The following is a 17,998-nucleotide window of genomic DNA, read 5'->3' as shown; positions in this document are numbered from 1 at the left end:
AGGTTTACTTGCTGATCTTTCATCATTGGTCTCTCATGCTGCTTATGGGCGTTCTGAATGTTATTTAATCTCTTGCAGAGGTGACGAACTTGGTGGAGGAGGTGACACGTTTCTCGGATAACAATTCTGAGGCAAACTCTCTTCGATCTTTCCAGTCGGACTCCTGTGATGATAATGGTAAGGCGCTCTGGCACGCATGCGTACACAACACCCTCAGTGTGCTGGCTCGCATCCAGTGTGCATCATTAGACTGTGATGGCAGCTTTTCTTCCGATAAACCCTCCCTTTTTTTTGATAATCTCTCAGGCAGAGTTCTTCCAGAACTTCATATGGCTGTCTGTTGGTATAGAACACAAAACTGCACTAAACTCCTTCAGTAAGAGTTGTTGAGTTCTTGGTGCTGAACTTCCAAAAGCTCAGATTCCTTCAAATGTAGTTTGGACATTTCATCATACTTACATGAAGTCTAATCCTATGCTAAACAGATAGCGATTTACACCCTAGATCGATTAACCAAGAGATGTCACTTTAGAGAAAGCAAGAACTGTAATCCCTTTAAATGTTCCAATGTTTCGCAAAAAATGCACTGCCTGTAACTAACCTGCATTGCCTCTTATATGGTTGCAGTTTGTACATAATTGTGATGCAACAACAAATACATGCTAAACTGAAATAAATAAAAAAATAACGGAAAAAAAATTACTTTTGTGAACAAAATCAGAGTGCTAGACTTTGTAATTATAAGCAAGCTTTTTCCGAAGGCTTTTTCCACTCTCTCCATGCGTAGTGCATCTGCAGCACAGAAGACCTTTTGGACAGTCCTCTTCATCCTACTCACACACACACACACACATACACACCGAACTATGGATGTGTTGGCAATTTCGTTTCTCAGTGTTTAATTTCATGCTTTTCAAATGTAATGTTTTATTTTCCCCTGCTTGGATGCTGTTTTAGCCTGCTGTGTCTGTGCTGCCTTTATCAGTGGGCACACTGTTTTGAAGGAGGACACTCTCTTAGGCTAAAGCCTCTAAAAGTCTGCAGTGCCAACCAACATCAGGAAAGGGCAGACGAAGAGAGAGCTCTCTCCCAGAGGGCAAGCTTAGAGAGTTAGAGAGGAGAAGAAAAAGAAAGGAGGAGGGGAAGAAAAGAAGCAGGAGGCCAGGGAGAGAAGATAAACATATTCCCACCTTCAGTCCGCGTAGAACAGCTAAACTTGTATCCATGTTGACACCGCACACTTGAATAGAGGGAACAAGATTACCATTCATCCAGTATCAGACTTTAAATGGTCAAACTAAATGAAAGGAAGCATCTGTAAACTCAAATCTGTGTCAAATTTGCAGATATTTGCCCAGATTTTAGTGTACGGACGCTCCTCTCCGTTTTACTCCACACACTTGCACATTCCCTCCACGTATGAAAGCTCAAAGTTAAATCGGTGTAACACCACCCATTTCCCAAATTCATTCCACGTATAAGGCATTGCATTAAATCAGCGCATTAACACTACACAAAGTACAGTGTAAGCTATAAGCAGCCCCTTTGGGGCCTTCTGGAAAGAGGAAAAACATAATCTAACATTTCACTGCTTTTCAAACGCTTAATCAGTATTCACAAAGAGCTTCAGTTACCTGCACTCAGTATACCTTTCCTCTGCGGAGAGAGCATCCATTCAGACAGCAGAGAGAGCTATAATAACACCGTTCCTCTGCGGAGAGAGCATCCATTCAGACAGCACAGAGAGTTTGAATACACCTCCAAAGGTTTGCACATATATTAAGTGTTGCAGGGTTATTGACAATCACCACTTCAGCCTGTGGCTTGTTTGACAGGCTGTACACGAGAAGGTCATTGTCATTGTCATGCAGTTTCCACAGTTGAAATGTAACTTTAAATCCTATATGCTGTGTCGTAACTTTAAATCCTATATGCTGTGTCGTAACTTTAAATCCTATATGCTGTGTCGTAACTTTAAATCCTATATGCTGTGTCGTAATTTTAAATCCAATATGCTGTGTCGTAACTTTAAATCCTATATGCTGTGTCATTGCCCTCAGCGGTTGTGAAGAGCTATTGTCTGGATTGACGCATTCAAGTGAATGCATAATAAACAGAGTCATACGCATAAACAGGAAACACACATAAAGAAATTCATACACAAACACATGCAATGCAGACACACACAGTTGTTACTACACCCGTCATGCAATTGGTGTACACACACACAAATAGTGCAGACACACACACACACACACACACACATACACACACAATTGTTCCAACACTAGTTTCACAGTTGGTGTATAATTTTGCTGTGGAGGTAATTAGGGGTATTTAAAAGTTATGATCTCCATTCGTCAACATCAGTAGGATTAGCAAAGTCTGGTCAAGTCTCGGCCCCAAAGTGCCCACTGGAAGGCCTGCACCGGTCTGCCCTGTAATTGCTTTCCGTCCTCAGCTACAAGCCTCTTAAGATGCTCAAGCGTCTACAGCCTCCTCTGAAGGAGAACCTGAGATATGAGCCTAAATCCAAATTAAGCAAAAGCCTATTTATACACCACTCACATAGCTTTTTGATTAGATCAGCAGAATTCAAGTACAGTATGCGGACTGTTTAAGATGCCCATACCTTTTCTCCTGTCTGTGCTTCATTCAGCTCATTTAATCAATCTTCTCTTTCATTCTGCAAGCTTCCATTGTAACTGTCATACGACTGGTGAATGACACAATGGACTCCATTGAGAATGAAGGTACTCAGTACTCAGTCTTCTTTTGTGTGAGATTAATAAATTATTCACAAAAATGAATTTGGGTAATTTATTTGAAGGTCTGCTTGTTAACCTGTAATAGCTGATTGGTACATAGTTAATAATGTGTTAGTTTTCATACCGCTACTTAAGTATGTCGTGTTCCCATGAATACTCTTTTAAATTACTAATCAAATAATCTGGCTGAATAAAGTAGCTAAATCATTTATTGATGTTTCTATGACCTTTCTGTGACTTGAAGATCGAATAGTTTTGATCAAAAATGAAAAATAAGTGTTTAGAATTACTGCAATGATGCAAAAGACACAATTCTATAGGTGGGTCTTAAAGCTCTAATTTAATTGATGTATTTTGATTCTTTGTGGTTTCAGGAGGCTCTAGGCAAGAGACACTTTTACATTTAACCTGTACAGTTAAACCATGTGTAAATAACTGTCTTTATTTTTTTCCATAGCTCAAACTATATATTGCACCTTAAGTATGCATGCCCATGAGATTAACATGAACTGTTAATAGTATTTACTGATGCTGTCTGCTCAGCCCCATACCAAACCCTGCCAGGGATCAGATTGTCTACGAGTGATTTAGCACCAGGTTCTTCAGGGCTTTAGCACCCAAATATCTTTATTGCAGAGAACACTTTTGAGCACCTCTATGCACAACGGCACAGTTACATACTGAGCCACCCGGAGTGAGGCTAATGAACCCTCACTAAACACTGGACTAGGGTCCATCATGGTGACTGTAAAGTCCCCCCCCTCTGTCATTGCCTTATTGCAATGATCATTTCTGGATATTGCTTTAAGGAGAGGGTATTAGCAGTCGCACAGAGATGGTCAATAATGAACCCAATAAAACATTAGTGCTAGAGTCCTGACTTTGAGCATTCCCACAAGGATGTGGAGTGAGTGTTTGTTGTGGTTGTTGCGGCCAAAAGTGGCTGAATTTACTGCGGGAGTTCTCAGAAACTGCTGTTTAAATTGCTGTGGTTTTGATAACAAAGTGTAGAATAAAAGCAATCGCAAATTATGTAGAAATTCTATGACTTAATACCGTGGTAATAAGAGAAAATTGCAACAATTAAGTACAGACGCCATGCTTGAGTACAGACGTCATGCTTGAGTACAGACGCCATGCTTGAGTACAGTACAGACATCATGCTTGAGTACAGACATCATGCTTGAGTACAGACATCATGCTTGAGTACAGACGCCATGCTTGAGTACAGACGTCATGCTTGAGTACAGACGTCATGCTTGAGTACAGACATCATGCTTGAGTACAGACGCCATGCTTGAGTACAGTACAGACATCATGCTTGAGTACAGTACAGACATCATGCTTGAGTACAGTACAGACGTCATGCTTGAGTACAGACGTCATGCTTGAGTACAGACGCCATGCTTGAGTACAGTACAGACGTCATGCTTGAGTACAGACGTCATGCTTGAGTACAGTACAGACATCATGCTTGAGTACAGACGTCATGCTTGAGTACAGACATCATGCTTGAGTACAGACGTCATGCTTGAGTACAGTACAGACGTCATGCTTGAGTACAGACGTCATGCTTGAGTACAGTACAGACGCCATGCTTGAGTACAGTACAGACATCATGCTTGAGTACAGACGTCATGCTTGAGTACAGACATCATGCTTGAGTACAGACATCATGCTTGAGTACAGACGTCATGTTTGAGTACAGTACAGACGTCATGCTTGAGTACAGACGTCATGTTTGAGGTTGTTTAGTGTTTGGATGGCATTGCGGTGTTTTAACAAAGTGCAAGCCCACAATGAGGTACTCCAGGGAGCATTTTAGAATGTGATCCATTAAGCCCATGAGAAAGTGCAGTTGGTCATCATAATAGTCTTTATCGATCCATTAAACCCATGAGAAAGGGCAGTTGGTCATCATAATAGTCTTTATCGATCCATTAAACCTATGAGAAAGGGCAGTTGGTCATCATAATAGTCTTTATCGATCCATTAAACCTATGAGTTCTTATTAGAAAATGATTCATATCTTTGGAATCAATAGAACTTGAAAGCCGACCTTAAAGTAAAGTGTGACCAATTATGTACTGTATCTTACAATTGAAGTGATATTGTGGATTGATTAAAGCCAAAGTATTTAAAACAGATATGGAGATTATTCAGACAAAATAAAAGGTTCTATTACACAAACACAAAGAAATACTAGTAGATATTAGAAAGTTACATTATATGTGTTTTCCTTGTAAGTTGATTCTTGCAGAGTTTGCTAGCCTGTTATAACCCCCTTGTAAATATACAGCTTATCCCTAAGTAATACACTGTCAGTGTATAACAGCACTTGGCTTCTCTGTACTTTAATTCTTAAATACATTATCATACCATATGTTACACCACACAGCACATGCTCCTGTGCTGACTGGCTGGGATTGTATATGGCATGATGGTGTGATGGGATTGTATATGGCATGGTGATTGTATATGGCATGATGGTGTGATGGGATTGTATATGGCATGGTGATTGTATATGGCATGGTGGTGGGAGCCACTGTGTTTGTTTCCCATTGTTCCCAGACCTACCATTTTACCAGTTATTATAGTTAATTTAACTATACAGCTACTTTTACTATGCTCTGATATACAATACTGTTAGAAGCAATGTGTTCTATTGTGCATAGTGCTTTGGTTGTTGTACATTGTTTTTGCAGGTAACTTTGGACTAAAGCATCTGCTAAATTCCATAATCATTTTCATGTGATTGCGCAAAATGTATGCGTTAAATATGACCTATCTTGCATGTTGAAAGGCAGTATGTCATTTTAGTATGTAATGTATATGCAAGCGCTTTACCACAGATGTATTGTCTATGAGATGTTTTTTGGAAGCATTACCTATAGTGTGCAGACACTCATCCCCACTATTAGACATAACCTATAGTGTGCAGACACTCATCCCTGTCCCCACTATTAGACATAACCTATAGTGTGCAGACACTCATCCTTATCCCCACTATTAGACATAACCTATAGTGTGCAGATACTCATCCCTATCCCCACTATTAGACCACCCAGGCTTCAGCCACATCACTGACTCCACTCCTACCATGGAAGCAGGGTGGGGCCTGTTAAAAGCAGATTGGAGATGGGATACAATCTTCCTGTTCACTGTTAACTCAATCCACCCCAGCGTGGCTGTCCTCTCCTCATAATCCCTTTGTGCTGGCTGCAGGGGTAACTCCTCTTTGCTGGCGCGCCTGTGATGGGATCACTGTACCATACCTGTGTCTAACTTCAGTGTGTTTGGGTCATTCCTCTGTGCTGGGATCACTGTACCATACCTGTGTCTAACTTCAGTGTTTTTTTGGGGGGGGGGTTATGTTCTAGTGGCCTCTTTTGGGGAGATGCAGAGCTATGGCATGGATGGTGAGTGAGGTGCTATTCACCCCTTTTACTTCGGATATTTATTACATTCATAAACAGTGTTTGTCCTCACTCTTAGTTTTGATCTGTATTTTATTATTTGTTGTTTTTCATGTCTTTTCTCACGTTTGGGACCATATAACTCTATTGTGTTTCATGTAGTCTAATGTATTTCCTCTTTTTTTGTGTGCTTCACTGTGGACTTTCAGCTCATCAACAGCTTCAGCGTGAGAATCAGTTTTGTGTTGAGTTCGTCAAAGAATATTTTGTGGATTGTAAGAGTTTTTGTTTTGCTTTCTATATTAATTCTAAAAAACATAATATTTCCTGTAAAAAAAGCATGGTTGTTCCTTGAGAATGAACTGCCACCCAACATTCAGTAGAATGATTGAATATGCTTATACTGTTCTCATTCACAGATTTGTGTACCATGCTTCTTTTGGTAAAGTCATTTGTTTTTGCAACATTTGTGTGTATATATGAAGTACCAACACACTAATGCCATTAAAAAAAACCTAAGTACAAAATGGTATTAAGTTTTGAAAAATGCAAATATGTGCAGCATAAGAGTTGCATAGTATTTCATATTATTGTAAGAGTAGCATAATGATGACATCTCACATAAAAAGGTACCAATAACTATTAAAACTTGAACTTGAAAACAATAATGTGATACTACACGGTCTCTTGGTGTTAAAGATAGGTCTAGGGTTAGAAACATTATAGATAATGGAAGCGTTAAGAATGATGATGCTTATGGTGATGACGGTGATGATGAAGTCTGTGTGTTTGTGTGTGCCCTCCTTAGCGTACGACTGGGAGACGTCGGAGTGGGTGCCAGACCCGTGTTTGCCCAGCATTGAGATGCCCCTCAGTTCCGGCCCGCGCTCCCGCCTCCCAGGCCTCTGGGCCAGGCGGGACATCTCCCCAGAGATTTCCCTCTGAGGGCGTACAATGACGACGTCATGGACTACCACACGTCCTCCCACGACCTGGAGGAGTGCTCGTCGCCCGTCTATGAGGAGTACGGGGACCAGGACCTTTACGACACGCTGCCTGCAGCCCGGCCACTCTACCCAGGCGGGTACTCGGGCGGCTACCTGGGCGGATACCCAGGCGAGAGCAGGGCCAGCCCAGCCTGCTACCTGACTGGCTCCCTGTACCTGCCCCCACTGCGAGCCTGGGACGAGAGACCACACAGCTGGGCGCCGGAAGTCCCCCGATGCGGGCGGGAAGCCTGCGCGACGTCGGGACGCTGTTGGACCGGGCCTCGCCATCCATGCCCCGCCGGATGCCTAGCAGCCTGCGGGCCCCTCAGGGCTCTGCCAGGGACCTGTCACAGTACGGACATAGATACTAACCCCCACCACTGGTCATGGGTTCGATACCCAGGAACTACACATACTGATCGAAAAATGTATATCTGTAACGTACTGTAAGTTGCTCTGGATAAAATGATCTGTTAAATAAGTAAATGTAACTGCCCTGCAGTGGACCCGACGCTGGGGCGGTTATGGGAAGGGTGGGTACCTGTGACAGGGAAAGAAATGTGAGGCCAGAAAAACCATAGAGAAGAGTTTGATGATCGTAGTTTCGTCACTAAATAAACCCATACGAGTGGGCCGGGGGCGCCACTGTGAAATGTACCTTTATCAAGAACACTGAGAATACACTCAAACTGGATCATGCATGTGCCACTGCAGAAACTGTGTGAGTGAATGTCTTTGATTTAGGAGATTGTGTGATGGTGTGTGTTCTGTTGTGTTGTTCTTTGTCGGTCTGAACATGTCTAGACAACTGCCACTAATGATCCAGAAGCATAACTATGAGTGAAGGAGTACACCCGCACAGTCCCCAGGTCAGACAGGGTATCTGCCCCAGAGTGATCAAACCCAGCACTGTTCCTCAGGTCTAAGAATACCTCCAGAAAATGCATGGGTTTAAAAATGGAGCTTGCTTTACTGTTGATGTGCACCAACTCAGCGTATTTCTGTGCCATCCGAAGCAGTGATGCAGCTGCAGTCTGTATATTTGATGTATTTTTAATGTTTATGTTTAATGTATTTTGTGACCATTTTGAAGAAAATGCTGCTTTAACGACCACAGGCTAATTAAAACTGTGTGTTGTTCAGTGTGCTCAGTCCTGTCTGGGTTCTGGGCGATGGTCTGTTTAAGGGTCAGGACCGGGGGAGTGGAGCTGGTATTTGATTTCACTCCAAAAAAATCAATTGGGCGATTCGCGAAGCAGGCAAATCATCCAGTCCATCACACCTGCACATCCACTTTAGGTGCGGATCTGTTCCAGAGGAAGCTTGTATCTTTGGGAATTATTGTGCGTTCAGGCAACTAGGAATTGGTGAAGTTCACATTTTGTAGCATCCCACTTCCAAATTGAGAGCATTCACATATTGACAACAGACAGGCAACGTCATTGACAGTTAGGAAACATTAAGTAGGTTAGCTAGCCAGAAGGTTAATGTCCCCCCCCCCCCCCCGCTGGGAATCGTTTAACATCACAATCACCTGTTCTAATGAGTGCAACCTAAATAAACAATGAGGTGACTTATTTGTGCGCGGAGCAAGTAAGCAAGTTTAAAAACACTCTTTCACCACAAACTTTGCCATGTAGAGTGACATCAGACCTTCTCGGAGCTCTTAAAACCCTCCCACTTTCCTAGTGGGATATTCCGAGTTTGACAGGCGTTCAGCTGTATTCTCCCGTTTGGAGGTTGAAACTTTTCCGCTTCCCAGTTGCTCATGAACGCACCATTAGTCTGCACAACCCCGGCCATCAACAGTAAACAATCAACATGGTTGCCTGGCAGACCCTGAGGGAGGGCATTGATCTGGGCACTGCCAATTAGCAGAAGCTAGTCATAGCTGTGGATCAATAGCCACGGGAATGGAGTTTCCTTGGCACATACTTCCGTCCCTCATGTGGCGTAGAGGAACCCATATTATTGTGTGAGATAAAGTACAGCTGATGTCTTGTTGCAGTATCGCTGTATTTATTTCTGGCTAATAAGATTTCTCACCAGCTATGACTTGTGGGTTTTTGTGTTTTGTGGAATTATGCAGACTTGACCAGTTCTAAATTAACACTGGAAGTCACTGCCACCATTTGACACCCCAAATTGTTTAACACTCTCTCTCTCTGACACCCACACACACACACACACACACACACACACACACACACAGAGATGCAAATACTGTAAAGGTACATCCATTTAATAGCATGGCTTTATTTGTTTATAAATAATTTTAGTTTTTTATTGAAATGAACTAAATGACCTTATACATTGATGCTTCCTTACCCTATCTATCACCCTGGGGTTTTCCACATTGTTCTCTTTCACACAGGTTCTTGTTTTTTCTGTATTGTAGTATAACCCACTTTCCCCTGTGGGTCATATGATATCATGACCAGAGCAGACCAGCATATGTTTGTATGTTTAATTCATTCATTTTTCATTTGTTTTAGGTCCTATCTCCTCATTTGAGTCCTCACCCATGTGTTCCACCTACCTGTGGCATTGCATTGCATTTAGGCCCCCATGATAATAAGAGGAGCCATCATTAACTCGTAGCCACATTTCACTGGCTCCAGTCCAGCCCATGGGCTCGCATCGCTAACCCCCGGCTCTGTTCCCAGTGTTCATGTGTTGTGCCGTTGCTCCTTGTTTCTGTTGTGGTAATAAACGCCACTGGCAACCGATTCCTGAAGACTGTTGGTCAGCTTCTTTATGAACACTGATTCCATGAGCTCTTTATACAATGTACTTTCAAAGTCTGTTTGAACCGCACTCTTAACTTGGCTAAGTTGGCCATGCAAATCAAGTCAACTTTAAAAGGCTGTGCAGAGGAGACAGAAATACAGGAAAAGCAACTAGCTCATATGATCCGCTGTATATATTAGGTTGAGATACCAAACACATTTAGCACAAAATATTCTGCAGACTAATGAGAGGTTTTAAATATGGAGATGTACTACACACTTGGGTACCTCACAGACGCTGCACCAGTTCAGCAGCTTGGTGAAAAGCCTGTGGTGGATATAGTTAGCAAGCGAGCGAGAGTTGTTTTCCCTACAACGGTGAACTGTTCTCTTCATTAAAATGTGGTAGGTGTGTTGGCACACCTCTGAACAATTCATGAAACACCAAAGCAATCAGGGTAGTTTAATATGGAGATTGAGAAACTGCCAATAATTCCAGAGTTATCGCCACAGCTGGTATTTACCCTGTAAAACAGATAAGCAACTCTGGAGAATTCCAGCCTCTCTTTTCAGCTACTTTTCTGTACAATCAACTAACGGTGGAAGTGAATGGAGAATGCAGAACGCACATAAACACACACACACACACACATACTCACACATACTCACACAAAAAATCTCTCTCTCTCTCTCTCTCTCTCTCTCTCTCTCGCACACACACACAAATGAACACATACACTAACTCACTCACACTCACACACACACACACACACACACACAAATGCACTGTCACACACACACACACACACACACACACACACACAAGGGGGGGGGGGGGGGGGGGAGTTGTCTGGAATTACAGCATGGAGTTTCCGCTTGGAGAACATGAGACAGTTTAGGGAGTGATTATACGCACGCAGTTTACTGAATAATACCCAGATTAGACACAGCAACCGGGCCGCAGCTCTACCCAAAGCATCTGCCTCTGCATCCACACACACACACACGTACACACACTCGCAGATACGCCATGCTTCAAAGCATTCCCCAACACACTGACTGAGATTTATTCTGTTCCTTTTTGTTGGTTTTGTCGTTCGGTTTGAGCCGGTGTGAAAAAACCCACGCTGAGTATTTCATCACTGCGAGAAAGCCTCCTCCTTATGCTACTCAACAGATTAATCAAAGGGACAAATCATCCACCAACATCTGTCTGCGGCTTAGTGTGTGTTTGCGCGTGTGTGTGTGTGTGAGTGAGGGAGTAAGTGAATGAGTGAGTCAGTATGTGTGTGCAAGTGTGGGTACATGTCTGTGTGTATGTGTGTACCTAAATGTGTGTGTGTATGTGTGCGTGGACATGCGTGTGTATATGTGAGTGAGTCTGAGTTGTCTGACTGAATTGCTTTTGCTAAGTACCTTTATAGTTGCTGTAGTTCAGCTTATACCAGTGTGAAGTCATTGGTAGCTTGCCAAGCTATGCTTTCAAATGAACCTCCTCAACACTGTGGGTGAATGTGTGCACAAGTGTATGTGTGTACCTAAATGTTTGTGTGTGTGTGTGTATGTGTGTGTGTGTGTGTGTGTGTGTGTGTGTGTGTGTGTGTGTGTGTGTGTGTGTGTGTGTGTGTGTGTATGTGTTTGCGTGTGTGTGTGTGTGTGCCTCTCTGGTCATACATGGTGGACTGTGGGCTCTGTGTGCAGGTCGGACATGTTCAAGAAAGTGAAGGATATGGAAATGGTCAGTGGTGTTTAGTTGTACCTCATTGGGGGCTCATGGAAACACTGGATGATTGTGTCCAAAGCCCGGACGGAAAGACCTAAGGTGAACATTTTAATGGAGAACTCGAGCAAAACTTTGGCAGGAGTGCTCTAGCAGTGTTGTGTCATTTTCAGTGAAGTACATGTTCGTCTGACTACAAATGGTACAGCATCACCAGCACGCTCGGTCAGGCTTCAGCTGACCTCGGTGTCCTTCAGAGTCTTGAGTGTCCGTACTGAAAACATCCATTTAAACACAGCCCAGAGTGTCCATACTGAAAACATCCATTTAAACACAGCCCAGAGTGTCCATACTGAAAACATCCATTTAAACACAGCCCAGAGGATGGAACCATTAGCACTGGCGTGTTACTGATCCCAGCTATTTAAGATGAGGGAAAATACACTTTTATGAGAGTGTATGCACATCATTGCTTATTTTTTCAGCTTCAAGCAGCACAGGCTGTAGTCTACAAGAATGTTCAAAATACAACAGAGTAATTTCAAGAAGTACTCGATAGCTGACACAAAACCAGCATTGCCTAGAGACAATCAGCATACACTCGCAAACCAGCCAACACTGGCACGCGCTGTTCACGCGCTGTGCAGGGATACACAGTGTGGTTGCTGCGCAACTAAATGGCAATGCTTGGTCAACGCTGGGGGCAACACTTTTAACCTGTTTAAATCGAGGCAGATCGTCAAGAGGAACGCTTCAAGACCGTTTTTAATCCAGTGTTGTGGTGAACGGAACCAACGCACTGATACACCCAGATTAAGGGTGGTATTGACTTGATCAAATGAAATATTCACATGGCCATTTTTCCAGTGAGCCGGTCAATGTTTTTTCAACATTATATAGCTCAAAACATTACAGACTTCTGCTTTGATATAGTTTATACAGATATTCGGAAGGCAATCTTATCTGCAGCAACACGGCTGGTGTAATCTTTAATAGCAGTGAGGGTTCGGTCAGTTCACTGCATGTGCTATCACAACATGTGGAGAAAGCGGAACCCCGCGGCCAGCGGTGCAGACGCGGAGCGTGAGGAAAAGAAAAGGCCTTTCTTGGCTGTGGCCGTAAAGTGTGCAACACTGACTGACTTACTTCAGCAGTCTACAGCATGTGATGGCGAGGAGAGTAGAAGAGGCAGGAGCATCAGAGAGGAGTGAGGCTGTTTCATGCTGGGTGTTGTAAACTAGCTAGATTAATTTATTAATGTTTTTGTTAACTCTTAAAACTGCGTTTGAACGAGTCCCACTGCGGGTTTGACAATTTCCAAAGTTGAACTTGTCAGTGGGCACACGTCAACGCTGGATTTCTCTAAAGTACTCACACGCTGGCTAAAAATGGTCATTGAATTTTTTTAACTGTAAATGGGTAAAATAAAATGTAAATTTGGTAAATTGACAAACTATCCCTTATTAAATAATGAGAACGGGCAGCTAACTATCTAGACTAGGCCCACTCATCATCATAGGCTCTGCTGCAGCTTGCAGGGGCGGAGATCCCATTTCATTGTAGGGGGGGACAATACATGGTCAAATTTCAGAGAGTAATTCCGGGGGGGGACATGAAAAAGTTGCTTTCACGAGAGCTAGCATAAACTGCTAAATACCGAATTCTCTTATCACATTTACAAACAGAAATTCGAAGTCATTTTAGAACACGAAATATTTATTTACAGACAAATAATGTCTAAAGTTCAAGAGAACTTGATGCTCAAAATAAGTTATAAAACAGCTCACGGACACTTTGACAGGGAATCGATCTAGTAACCTCCTGATTATAATACGACTTCTCTAGCCCCTGTACCACTGCCACCCCATGTGGCAAATCCAGCATAGTTAATTGACCCCAGGAAAAATGACATTCATTTACCTTCAGATAATTTAACAAATCTGGAGAGGCACTGAGATGTAGACCTACGTTTATTAACTAGCATGAACCTGCCCCTGACAGGACAGTGTCTAGACTGTCTAGCTAGCTATCTTAACGGTGTTAATTACCGGCATGCGTGTGTTATCGGCAAACGTTCACGTTGTCATGCCAATCCATTAATAAACGTATGTATACTTGTGCATATCGATTGGAACTTCGTAAATGAAGTTTAGAAAAAAAACGTCTTCTTTACATGTTCTTACTGCGTTCGAGAATGAGGTAAATCTCTTTACATATCGTGTATCATAGCGGCAGCGACAGGGGACAGAGGAGGAAACAGTCTGACAATCTGACCGTGTAGGCTACTGGGCTGATTAACTGACACACGGAGCTGCCGGTAGCCCTGCCCGTTGGAAACAGCATGTGAACCAACCCACGTTGAGGAATAGGGGGAACATGATTTTTCAACACTTAAAAAACACATGGTTTTACATCTATAATTAGCACCGCTTGTGTCGTCGTATTTTTATTTCATATTACTATATTTTTCAAAAAAAAATGAAAAATATCTCCGCCTATGGCAGCTTGGCAATCTTTTAGACACCTTCGAAACAAATACCGTACACACATCTGGTGAAAATGGCCAAATCCAACTACTTTGTGAATCATTTGTCTGCTTGTGGTAGTAATCCAACACAATTCTGGAAAACAGTTAAGTCTCTTAAAGGGGTTTCCCCACCTACACTACCCCAGCAGATCATGCTGGAAGATAAAGCAATTAATGATCATAAGGAAGTTTGTAATGCGTTGAATAATCATTTTATCCAATGCGGCACTTTGTTTGACCTTTCTAATTTCCCTGATGTACCGGATGGAGTGCTAGATAACTTCACTGATGATGCCAGGTCACTGGGAACTGACCCAAGCACTTCCTTCTCTTTTAGACCAATACAACAGCATGAAGTCATCTCTGCTCTTTGTAATTCTAAATGTATGAAGAGCTCAGTGGGTGCAGACCAGTTAGACCCACGTCTCTTGAAGCTTGCTGCCCCCATTATAGCCAGACCCTTGACCCACATTTTTAATCTATCACTTTTTTCTGGCTACATTCCTAGAATCTGGAAATCTGCATTAGTGGTGCCCCTTCATAAAGGTGGAGACCCAAATGATATGAACAATTATAGGCCGATCTCCAAGCTCCCATGCCTAGCCAAAATGTTGGAATCCTTTGTAAATGAGCAAATTAGCTCTTTTCTGTCTTTAAACTCAATTTTATGCCCCTTTCAATCAGGTTTCAGAGCTGGCCACAGTACCATTACTGCAACAACCCTTGTGGTAAATGACATAGCCTCTGCTGTAGACAAGAAACAATGTTGTGCCGCTTTATTTATTGACCTGTCGAAAGCTTTTGATACAGTAAACCATGAGATACTTTTTGGCAAACTGGACTCCCTGGGATTTGATAATGTCTCCCTCAGATGGTTCAAAAACTACTTCACGGGTAGAACACAATGTATAGATGTTGCAGGCCTTACATCTGAGGCCCTAGTAATTCATTCTGGTGTCCCTCAGGGCTCTATTTTAGGCCCGGTATTGTTCTCACTTTACATTAGTAATATCTGTGACCATCTACAACATTGCAAAGTCCATTATGCCGATGATACAATGTTGTATGCCTCAGCGCCCTCTATAGATCAAGCAGTTTCAAACCTTCAACATGCTTTTGATTGTGTACAGGATTCCCTAAAGTCCCTCAAATTGATGCTGAATGAATCTAAGACTAAATTCATGATTTTCTTCAATGGTAGAAATAATCTCCCCCCCACCAATAGGATATGCACCCGTTCTGGGACTAATATTGAGCAAATTCCTTGCTATAAATACCTAGGTATCTGACTAGATGATAGGCTGTCATTTAAATCACATGTTCTTGACCTAGCTAAGAAGGTTCAAATTAAACTGGGCGCTCTTTATAGAATAAGATCTTGTTTTACTTTTAAAAACCGAATGGAAATAGTGCAATCAACAATTTTGTCAGTTCTTGACTATGGTGACATTGTTTACATGTATGCTGCACCCTCTACCTTAAAACTCCTGGACTCTGTTTACCATAGTGCTATTCGCTTTGTTACAGGAGACGCTTTCAGGACCCACCACTGTAACTTATACAAGAATGTTGGTTGGTCCCCTCTAGCAGACAGGAGGGAAAAACACTGTCTTTTATTTGTTTATAAAGCCTTAGTGGGAAAACTGCCTAATTATCTCATGTCACTTTTAAAATTAAAATCAATCTGTCATAGTACACGGTGACAGAGCCTCATCTCCCTTGAAATCCCCCTTACAAAAACTAATATAGGTAAAATAGCTTTTTAAGTTCTTTGCTTCCCATAAATGGAACACTGTTCAAGTGGAGTTGAAACTAACCAAGTATTTGTCTGTCAACCAATTTAAGAGCCTTTTAGATGCTAAGAATGTGCCTCAATGCTGTTGGTTTAAATGACTCTCTGATTAAATTTTTTTACTTTGTTATTTTTTATTTTTTTATATATATATATACTTAATTTCTGAGTTGTTTAATGTGTTTTGTTTATTTATTTTGTCTGTTCTGTTTTGTTATGGTTTGTTTAATAATTGTTCTTCTGTATTGTGTAGCCTCAATCAGGGCATTGCTGCAAAAGAGCCCTGTGCTCAGTCAATTCTCCCTGAATAAACAATGATGATGATGATGATGATGATCTCTTCTCATTCGCATTATAGCCTGTAAGGCATACAATATTTGAAAGCCAGCCCAGCAGTAATATGATGTCTGTAAAATAGTTACTGTACAATCTAAACAAACATGTGAGCCTGGCACTGAAGAAGAAAGGGAAAGGAGGGAGGGAAACAAGCACAGATTATAGTCGAACACAAACAATACAAATGACAGCTTGTGTATTTAATTAATGATTCGTTGATTGATAAACGCATCAGTTCTTGACACTTGACAGCAAATTCCCGAGCTGCTTTTAGTTGCCAGTCCGCTTCTGATCAAATGAGATAAGATTTCCATGGGCAAAACAGTGTAGGCCTACTGTGTCAGCTTAAGCATTAAAATGTGGAGGGTTCCTATTAGATTAATGGTTGCCCTACACTTACGGTTCTTCATACATGGATTGTGTTATAGGTATACACAATTACAGCATCTGCATCAAAAATAGCTGAAACAAACACCATGTGAAACCTCTTGGAGATTGTGCTAAGTATTGCAGACAAAATCACGCTTTTACTGGCATAAAATTCGTACAGGCGAACACTCGAGACAACTTTTCTCCACTTTTAGTGAAAGGTCTCTGAAGATGATGTAGCTGGTCTCATTGCGCCAAACGCATGTGTTGGGTGTCTGTCAGTCACAGAGATTTCGCCCCCTGTTACGAGCACCATGCCAAGCTGCGTCTGCCTTTATACAGCCAGGGCTTTCACGTGAGACTGATCTTTCAGCTGGAGTGGCTTTGTGGTCACAGCGACTTATTGGAAAATAAGCGGAGACATTCATCCAGTTCAAACATGCAACGGAGACGTGGGGATGTCCTACTCGCAAACCTACCCAATACGGTATCGTGGAATGCGTCCCTGGATATTCTGAAAGATGACTGTGAGTTAAACTGCATGTTTTGAGGTGACCCGGGAGAATTCACCAAAGCGTTAATTTTGCCGATTCATTGATGATCTGGGATCATGGTATGCGTTCACAGAGAAAATGCCGAACTGTCAACTGCCTGCAACAGAGGAGCACATCATTGATAAATTATTGCATGTGGCATCGGCACAACATTAATTATATTTCTGTTAGGTAAAGTGCACGAGAGGTATGGCCAGCAGCATTGTGGATTAAGCAACAATTCGGGTTTCTTGGAATTGACGAAAAGAAAAACGAATGTCTAGCGCGCGAATAAAGGCTACGTGGACAGTGACTTCGTCCTCTTGAATGAAAAACCATGCTCGCGCTAGCTTGTCGGATTTGCGATTCCGAGTAGTTTAGGTCACATTACCTGTAAATACTTAAATTCCAGCAGAACGTCGCCATGGGAGAAAGTGCATTCCAGGCATCTACATTTTCATCAATTTGAAAACCAGCGTAACGTGGGAAAAAGAGGAAAATGAACACGCTCACCGATGGAGCTGCTCACCCATGGATATCGCAGACGGTAAATGGATTTGGGTAACATGTCATGAATTTGTTTTCATGCTACGTAATCAATCTGAAGAAATGTTCGTGTCAGACTAGGGAATAAACTCGCGGTATGTGACTGTAATCTGCAACTCCGTGGCAACTCCTATTCAGTGTGTTAATTGCAGCTGGTCTGAAATAATTCCACCATGATCCTTACTGTGCATTGAGCAAACAGTTTACATTTAATCTCACTGGCGCATGTCCAGAGATTTGCTCGTGGTTGGGTTCGCTAGACCCATTCTCCGG

General features: G+C 42.3%; 1 long non-coding RNA gene across 1 annotated transcript; it reads left to right on the top strand.

Moving 5' to 3' along the window:
• Nucleotides 1–38: 38 nt before the first annotated feature.
• LOC122132509 lies at nucleotides 39–6,465 on the top strand. Its single transcript, XR_006152212.1, has 3 exons — nucleotides 39–177; nucleotides 6,149–6,187; nucleotides 6,394–6,465. It is a non-coding gene; the product is annotated as an uncharacterized LOC122132509 (long non-coding RNA).
• Nucleotides 6,466–17,998: the final 11,533 nt, after the last annotated feature.

The sequence above is a fragment of the Clupea harengus genome, unplaced genomic scaffold, assembly GCF_900700415.2.
Source record: "Clupea harengus unplaced genomic scaffold, Ch_v2.0.2, whole genome shotgun sequence".
NCBI classification, from domain to species: domain Eukaryota; kingdom Metazoa; phylum Chordata; class Actinopteri; order Clupeiformes; family Clupeidae; genus Clupea; species Clupea harengus.
The sequence above is the reverse complement of the archived record's forward strand: the minus strand, read 5'-3'. Positions and strand labels throughout refer to the sequence as shown.